The 7672-nt window shown below is 42.3% G+C and overlaps 1 protein-coding gene and 1 long non-coding RNA gene across 2 annotated transcripts in view; one reads left to right on the top strand and one right to left on the bottom strand.

The window, feature by feature from the left end:
• Positions 1-5872, top strand: part of LOC142470176 (uncharacterized) — a 10921-nt gene extending 5049 nt beyond the window's left edge. Inside the window, exon 2 of the long non-coding RNA XR_012789208.1 lies at positions 5326-5872. This is a non-coding gene — a long non-coding RNA (uncharacterized LOC142470176). The remainder of the gene's footprint in view (positions 1-5325) is intronic.
• SALL1 (spalt like transcription factor 1) overlaps positions 1-7609 on the bottom strand; it is a 39433-nt gene extending 31824 nt beyond the window's left edge. The window contains exons 1-2 of the mRNA XM_075577149.1: positions 7498-7609; positions 5412-5659 (exon numbers count right to left, since the gene is read on the bottom strand). The gene's annotated coding sequence lies outside the window, so the exon portion shown is untranslated. The remainder of the gene's footprint in view (positions 1-5411; positions 5660-7497) is intronic.
• Positions 7610-7672: the final 63 nt, after the last annotated feature.

Here is a 7672-nt window from a genome sequence, read left to right on the forward strand (position 1 = left end):
CACACACACACACACACACACACACACACACACACACTAGTAAGACGTGCAGAATTGTAAGGAACAGTTAACCCATGCAGTAAGAACACACACACACACACACACACACACACACACACATACACGTAAGACTTGCAAAATTGTAGGGAACAGTTAACCACACACACACACACACACACACACACACACACACACACACACACACACACACACGTTTTGCTTAGGTACTTTACAGAATGCATTAATTTAGAAGTAGTAATTAAATGCATTTATAAAGCAGGAAAGGCAGGCTTTACATGCTAAATTCATATGATTTTAAGACTGGGAAGATGGGGACTGTTAAAATAATCTATTTGGGTTTCTGGATGCAGCATTGTTATAAAAATATATGTTTTTAACGTTTATGGAACAAATAAGCACGCTTTGTTAAAATACGCTCCTGATTGTGTGGGTTTTTTTTTTAAATAAAAAAAATAGATTTGACAGTTTGTACAATTGTTTAACCATTGCTCATTTGTCAGGATTGGGGATATTTTTATATGTAATAGTCTCAAGTTTTTAAATAATGAATACGTGCACAAATAAAAGCTGCTCAAAGGAGATGGTTGAAGTATATTTGATAACTTTTGCAATTTTTCAACCAGCCAATTTCTTTAAAGGCTGAATTCCCTCTTTTCAACTTTTCTTTTATTTCATCACCTTTTATTTATAACCTTTTTTTAACCTCTTAATCCTTCTAAGTTGTAGAAAGTCCCATTAAAAAAAAACACAGAAAAAAACAACATGGCAGAATAGCACCAGATGATGCTTCCATTTCAGCCTGGTGATGTCACTGCCCTCACTTGGCTGGGCCATCCAATACACAGCCAGGGCGAGACAAGCAAAGGATTCTGGGAGAGGACATGGCCTCCTTAGCATCTCCCTCATACACCATCAATCCTTCCACCTATAATCCTTGTGAGTCGTTACATTATGGTATTAAAATCCGAGATAAGGTTGTGCACTGAGTTTCCTTCCAGTAAAAGGTAAAGAGAATCCTGTTTCACAAAAGTGTTATCTCCGCGAGTTATGATAGCGCGAAGTGTTAAGAAATGGGAGGATTACAACACCTTATCACCAGAGAGCTTTTATCTCACGATTAGCATCAGGCGTTGGCGTGAAGCTTCCAACGTCGGTGTTAAATAGAAATGTTAGATCCTTATATAGAGAATGCAACATGGGCAGAGTGCTTCACAGACGTAACAAGACGCCGGACCCAAAAGCTAACACTTTAAAATCGTTGCACCTCGCAAAAATAATTTGGAAGCGTACGCATGGACAGACTAAATATTGGGAAGAAATTCCTAAGTAACATGAATGAGTACTTCAGTATTAGGTGATACCTTTTTAATGTGGACTAACTCATTTCTAAATAACATTAAAAAGCTCATTTTCATAATAAACTGCAAGATGTTTATCCAAGTCAGAACAGAAGTGAACGATATTTAAAAAAAACAAACAAACAAATCCTGCTGTTATTTAAGAGACAAACAAGGATCAGAGATGTTGAATATATTGTCCTTCTTAATATATTATTATCATATTTATAGTATTATAAAATGATAATAATACATTAGTCTCCTACAAATACATTATTGTCATTACAGTTATGCCGCCTATTGCTGGAGGCTTTGGCAGAAAAATGGTTAAGAGGCACGCAAGGGTTGTAGATGACTAATTTGTCATTATTATTAATATTATTATCAATAATAATAAATACAGACAATGAAGAATTCAGTTTTCAAGATACACATCCACACTTAACATATGCAGCTCATCCTGAAGAGCCGTATTACAATATAACTAATTCGACTGTCATGTAATCAAATATTTATAGGTGTAACTTAAAAACCCTGCAACAATTTACATAAAGCTGTGTCCGGTTACACACGCGGGCGGACATGTGCAGCATTTACATAGCGTTAACCTGAAGCCCGGCAGCGATACACACGGTTATTGTCCTTATATTTTAATCGGAAGACAAAAGGTTAGTTTCGAAGACATTGTGCGCGGAAGACGCTTTTGTGAGTCAAATAGTCCTTTTCACTGCACGAGAACACAAAAGACAGTGAAGTTTCCTTAAAAGAAACTGTTTTTATTGTGCAAAATAAAGTCGCACCATGTACAGTGTCCCGTCCCTGCGTGGCAGGAAATGGCCTTGCTTTTGGTTTGGAAAACTGAAAGGACAGTTACTTCTGGCTGAGATCAACAATAAATCCCTCATTTGGTGCAGTGGGTCAAAATACCGCTTCTGAGCCCAGAGAGAAAGACCAGTGTGTAATTCCATCACTAACAGTGCAGTCCTCTTATCTCTTCTATCTTTCTTCCTTTCTTTTCTGTCTTTCTTTTCTCATTCTTTCTTTCTTCTTCCTTATCTCTCTTGCTCTTTTCTTTCTCTGTCCTTCACTCTCTCTTTTCTTTTTTCTTTATGTCCTTATCTCTCTCTCTGTCTCTCCTTTTCCTTATCTTTCTTTCTCTCTCTCTTATTATCTAACTCTCTGTCTCTCTCATAGGCCGCGCTTATAGTGCGTCACCCGTCGCTGCTAACGAAAGTTGTAATTTGCTTTGCAGCGACGTCGCGGGCGACCAGGTCATTGATTGGTTCAGAGGCTGTCACATGTGTGCGAATGCCTCTGAAAAATCAAATTTGACCGGCTTCCAAATTTCGTGTCGCTGCCGTCGCTCCGTTGCGTCGCGCTTACTACAAGTTTTCGGGCGACGTCGCCGTAGCCGGCACTATAAGCGCAGCCTTACTTTCTCTTTTCTTCCTTTCTCTCTCTTTCTCTATTTCACTCTTTCGCTCTCTGTCTTGTATACGTTTATTTAGATAGCTCCAATAGTCTATGCAGTGCTTTACAAAATGACAATACTGGGGAGGGGGGGGGGGGGGAGAGATGCAAATACACTAAATTAATGAACTATCACATCTCTGTATGAAGCAAAAACTCTGGAGTTTTGCTTTTTTACATGAAAAAAAACCCAATAAATTAGGAGAGACGCAGTATTGAGGACATTGCATTTTTAACATGTACGTTGCTTAACTTGTCTCGCAAACCCCCGGGTGATTCTCCCTAAATCACCACGGCACACACGTGGGAAACCTACGTGGCTACACTGACACTGAGAGACGGCGGGGTGAGAGGCTTCTCTTTTACCATCCCACTGTTCTCTTCTGTTTGACTGTGACACTATCTATACCTAAGCGCCAGTCCTGGTTTTCTCTTTGCCATTGGATTTTAAAATCAAGCTGGTGGATTTTAAGAATATATACACACTGTGTGTGTGTGTGTGCGTGTGTGTGTGTGTGTGTGTGTGCGTGTGTGTGCGTGTGTGTGCGTGTGCGTGTTTGTGTGTGTGCGGAGCGGGGGAATGGTGATTGAAAACATTGAAGCCGGATGGCCAGGGCGTCTTCAATACCCCAAATGCAATATATTGCAGGGGTGGCCAAGTCCAGTGCTCAAGGGCCACCAACGGGTCAGGTTTTCCGCAGGATATCCCTGCTTCAGCACAGGTGGTGCAGTCTTCGAGCCACTGATGGAGCCATCTGTGCTGAAGCAGGGATATCCTGGAAACCTGACCTGTTGGTTGGCCCTTGAGGACTGGAGTTGGCCATTCCCTGCAATATATGATAGCAGGTAGTGTCTCCATCATACAAATCTGTGTTGCGAAAAGGCTTACGTTGCAGGAAGATCACAGCACAAAAATTTAGGATGATAGTAAAGTAGAATACTGTGCCCCATGTTATACCCGCCCATGTAGAACAGAGTCCGGTTGGTTGTGATAAGAATAATCTGAAATACTTTAGATGAAGTTTACGCAGTGCTCCGAGTTCTTCCGTGGAGGTAGGTGTTCTATAGGGGCAAAAACCCTGCTACAGGGGCAGCGATGTTTGGGGCAGAGTGCTGCGATTTCTCTGCCCTCACATGGGATGCAGAAGCCCATAAACAGTGAGTACGAAACACACAGAGGGTTCTGGGAGAGGAAACAGCAACCATAGAACCTTCTGGATATTGAAGGCAATTATTATAATGAAAGTTGCCTTATGTCAGCAGATTCAGGGTTTTTGGGGGGGAGTTAGGATAAACTTGAGGTAATATTTTCAAAGCAAATACATTTTTCCTGTCTTGCCTTCAAATACTTTCTGGGCAAGTTACCCATCTATCTGAACAAGCTCCTCACCCCTACCACACGCAGCACTTGTCATCTGAGATCTGACTCCAAAAGACTGTTCATGGTCCCAAGGTTCAGCAAAGTATCCGGCCGCTCCTCCTCCTCTTACCGTGCACCCCAAAACTGGAACAGTCTACCGGGGACTCTCACAGTCGCCACCAGTATTAGTAATTTCAAGACTAAAGCTGTCTCACATTTGAATCTTGTCTGTAACTGTTACATACGCCTATAACATATATTATTTAACTGTGCATGCAATGTCTTTATGTATATTGTTCACCTAATGTAACTGTATTTGTAACCATGTATCTGTCATCAGAACTCTGTGCCCAGGACATACTTGAAAACGAGAGGTAACTTTCAAGTATTACTTCCTGGTAAAGCATTTTCATAAATAAATAGGGAGTGATAGAGCTTTTTTTATGGACCAGGACCGAGAGGGGACAAAGAGTCCCCCTTCTCCCTGAACCCTAACCCCTTTTTGGCTCTGACAGGGACAGCTAGAGGAAATATTTGATTGCCATAGCTATGGTTGCCAGGTGGCTTCTTAAAAAATACTGGACACAATGGCGAAAGGTGCGCTGCGCTCGCCACACACACACACACACACACACACACACACACACACACACACACACACACACACACACACACACACACACACACACACACACACACACACACACACACACACACACATCTGCGCTATCCACTCCATGTTGTTTCCTCCTCTCCTTGGCCCCACCTCCAGGCTCTTGACACGTCCTCTTGATTGGCTGCATTACCCTGCCGCAGGCAATCAGGATGGGAGAAGCTGCCCAGCCCCCTAGCAGCAGCCCTGCCCTCTCCTTGCTTGGGGAAATCTCACGGCCCGCCCAAGCTGGTCAGGTCACTATGTCCAGAGAGGTAATACCGGACACATACATGTCCAGTATTACCTCTAATTTTTTACTGGACAGAGTGTCCAGATACAGGACAGTCAATACTGGACACCTGGCATCCCTAGTCGGTGTCCCCAATAAAAACCCAATTTCAAATCATGTACAACAGGCAGATCTTTGCTTCACGCAGAATGACATTCAACAGGGAAACCAATGACATTTCATTTGTTTACAGAATAGATTTTTGGCAGCCAAGTGGGACTGCCCCTGTGCACTACAACGGGGTTAAGAATAGGAGCACCGACCGAAAACCACACAAACCTTATGAGCCGCAAATTCCCCAAAAGATCTCAAACTTGACTTAAGTTGCAAAGGATATTACGGCTTTGCCTCTGTGTCCGGAGCACACTGGGGCTGCTATTTCGTGTCCCAGAATCCCCTGCTCGTCTCGTCCTGTATCGTCCCTACGGCTCTTCCAGCATCAATGTCCAGCCTGAGAAATGGATCTACCGCAGGCGACTTTTCTCAAGACATTGTATTGATCTACTGCTTTCTGAGCCTCCCCGGAGCTAGAGGGTAGAGGAATAAAATGGATTGAATGAGTGTGCCGCATCAGGAACTATTCAGCAATATATCTCGCACAATTACTACGGAGGAGGAGGGAGCCCGTGTGTGGAGGTGAATAAATATTTCTGATATTCAACAGTTTAAATAGTTGTAAATCATTAATTCTGTCAGAAGAGCCTTGTCTATTAATCACTTTGCAATATTCTTCCTCCAAGCCACCGCCGCTAAAAAATAAATGTTTCTATCGCAGAGAACTCCTTAGTTTTTTATTTGTTGGTACGGTAGCTACCTGAACAAGCTCCTCACCCCTACCAAATGCAGCACCTATCACCTGAGATCAGACTTCAAAAGACTGTTCATGGTCCCAAGGCTCAACAAAGTATCCGGCCGTTCCTCCTTCTCTTACTGTGCACCCCAAAACTGGAACAACCTACCAGAGACTCTTACATCCACCACCAGTCTAAGTTCTTTCAAATCTAAGGCTGTCTCACATTTTAATCTGGTCTGTAACTGTTTCATACGCCCATAATATATATTATCTTTAACTGTGCATGCAATGTTCATTTATGTAACTGTATTTGTAACCATGTATTATTTGTCTTAACTCTGTGCCTAGGACATACTTGAAAACGAGAGGTAACTCTCAATGTATTACTTCCTGGTAAAATATTTTATAAATAAATAAATAAATTATCATTAGAGATGTTCGAAGCTTTCGTTTGTGCTGGTGAAATGTGCGAAACTGGCTCTTTTGTTAATACCAAGAAAAAGTTGCAGCTCAATCAGTGTTTGCGTTAGTTTACTGTGATAACTCCCATCCAGCGAGAGGCAGCTAGGGCTTGTAAGGGGGATAGAGGTGTGGGGGGGAAGAAGAGAGAGAAAGAAAGGGATGTGAGAGAAAGAAAGAGAAGGAAAGTGAGCGAGGTAGAGAGAGAAGGAAAGTGTGTGAGCGAGAGAGAGAGGGAAAGTGAAAGAGTTTGAGAGAGAGAGGGCGAAAGAGGAGGGAGAGAGCAAAAGAGAGGGAGAGAGAGAGAAGGAAAGTGTGTGTGAGAGAGAGAGAGAGAGAGAGAGAGAGAGAGAGAGAGAGAGAGAGAGAGAGAGAGAGAGAAATGTGTGTGTGTGTGTGAGAGAGAAATAAAGAGAAGGAAAGTGTATGAGAGAGAAAGAGATAGCGATGAACAGTAAGAAAGATAGAGAGAGAAAGAGGAGGAAAGTGAGAAAGAAAGAAAGAAAGTGAAAGAGGAACATGGAGAGAGAGAGAGAGAGAGAGAGAGAGAGAAAGAGAGTGAGAGAGTGATATGTGAAGAGATACATGTGAACATACCTGAGATGCTAATTCCAATTATTTGAATACACTTTGCACTATGTATAACATTTGAAGCAGAATCTTTGAGCGTTGCAATCCCTGGTAGATTAGTAAATGTACATGTTGTCAATAGTTTAACAATGTAAGTGCATCCTAAAACAAAAGGAACCATGCTAAAAGCAAATATTTGGCAGATTTGTGGATATTAAGTATACTTTCTATTTGCTTTGTGAGCTCTGAATAGGGGAGGGTTTCTCAATAATTTTCTGCACCATTATCCAACGATGATTATGTCACAGACAATGGAGGGAAAGGGGAGATTTTTTCCTGTGCAAACTCTTTTTGAACACACACTGGCATCAGATAAAAGTGGACAGAGAAATCAAGCCCCCTCCCAAGTCTCCATTCACCATATTTACAAATTAACTTTAAAATGCAGGTGTCAGATTTTGGTAAAAATGCATCAGTCACCCAGATGTGACCCCCTAACCATGTCACTGCCATTAGTACACTTTGCTCCTAGGAGGGACTTACCCCTTAAATATGTCACTGCCATTGGTACACTTTGCCCCTAGGAGGGACTGACCCATTAAACAAATGTGGCCTGGGTTCCCTGGTTTGGCTTTTACCTCCGCTGCAGCTAGGGAGAAGGGAGGTTGCTGCAGATTCAGGTGACTAGGCCTGGCCAATGGAGTGCTAGGATTCCCTG

Source organism: Ascaphus truei, chromosome 19 (genome assembly GCF_040206685.1).
Source record: "Ascaphus truei isolate aAscTru1 chromosome 19, aAscTru1.hap1, whole genome shotgun sequence".
Taxonomy (NCBI): domain Eukaryota; kingdom Metazoa; phylum Chordata; class Amphibia; order Anura; family Ascaphidae; genus Ascaphus; species Ascaphus truei.